Source organism: Phodopus roborovskii, unplaced genomic scaffold, assembly GCF_943737965.1.
Source record: "Phodopus roborovskii unplaced genomic scaffold, PHOROB, whole genome shotgun sequence".
NCBI classification, from domain to species: domain Eukaryota; kingdom Metazoa; phylum Chordata; class Mammalia; order Rodentia; family Cricetidae; genus Phodopus; species Phodopus roborovskii.
Genome location: NW_026126584.1, coordinates 72,161 through 73,633, shown reverse-complemented (window position 1 = coordinate 73,633; position 1,473 = coordinate 72,161).

Below are 1,473 nucleotides of genomic sequence, written 5' to 3'. Positions count from 1 at the left end.
TTTTTGTTTGACTACTTACTGCATGGGATTGTATGCACATAACAAAATGTATAAAGTACAAGTCAGAGGACAACTTGCCAGTGTCAATTTTTCCTTCCACCCGCGAGTCCCAGAGTGTAAACTTAGGGAGTCAGCCTTGGTAGCAAGCACCCCTACTTAATGATCCATCCCATCAAACAATAAATGTAACATGTATAAATAGACTACATTTTTCTTAGTTTTATTACTTGTGTAGTTGGGGTGGGTTTGTGTGTATGTATGGGTGTTTGTATGTATGGGACACCTGGAGTCACTTTATATTTTATTCACTGAGGCAGGGCCTCTCAGGACAACCCAGAGCTGACAGACACACCTAGTCTAACTGGAAAGATTACTCACCATATTCTCCCTTTCCCTGGACTACTTGAAGTATAGTCAGGTGGCCATGCCTGCCTGACATTTGCATGGGTTTGGAGTTGTGAATTCCAGCTTCATAGCTGCACATTATTCAGCAAGTTATTTAGTCTCTTAGACATCTTCCTAGTCCCTCCTGGATTGTGTGCATGCATGTATATGCATACATGTCTGTGAGTTTTACTGTTATTCTTAGCCAAGACACTTTCCAGTCACCACAACTAAGATATATGAAAGGAACATCCTGAACTCAAACATACACTCATTTTAATGTAAGAAACCACTTAATATTCTTAGTTAAAAAATCCTAGTCTCCTCTTTCATGGGCTTTTTGTGGATAGTAAGTCAAAGGCTAACCCATTTTTCAAATTATCTAATTTCTTCCCAAGATACATTGTAGACACAGGTTCCATCCAGGAAAGGCTTCTGGGCAGCTATATTTTCCCCCATATGAGATGCTGCTTTTCCTCCAATTTCACTGATGCTCTTGGTGACCATTGTCAGTGAGTGGCCTGAATTGATAATGTAGAAGGGGATTGGTCTGGATCATAATATATGATATATACTTGACAGTAATCACTGAGTAATGCTGTCTTTCAGAGAATCTGAAGACTTTTGATGAACCTTTCTGTGATGCTAGCCTATGAGGTCACGGCATGTCATTTTATCTCAATCTTTAATTATATAAGCACTGAAAGCTTCATATCTAGTGTAAAATTCAAGATTTTATAGTATTAAGTTTTAGCTATGTTACAAAGTCTAGAATTTTGTACTCATAAGGAATTTACAAAGAACACAAAAGTCTTATATATGGGGGGGGGGGGAGGCTGGGAGCAGCAGAGGAAGGGGAAATTTCAGTCAGAATATATTATATGAGGGAAGAATTAAAAAAAGGAAAAAAAATCTAGTGAAATAAATAGCCTATACTAAAGCTGTCCTTCCAAATTTGAAACAAAACAGGCAAGGAATGTTCAAGCTTCCATTACAATTTGATAAATGACAATTTTAGTTTTCTAGTTTTTGGCTTTACAGTTAAACATAAATCCAATCTAATTTCATGCATGGCAAGGATGGTTTCCT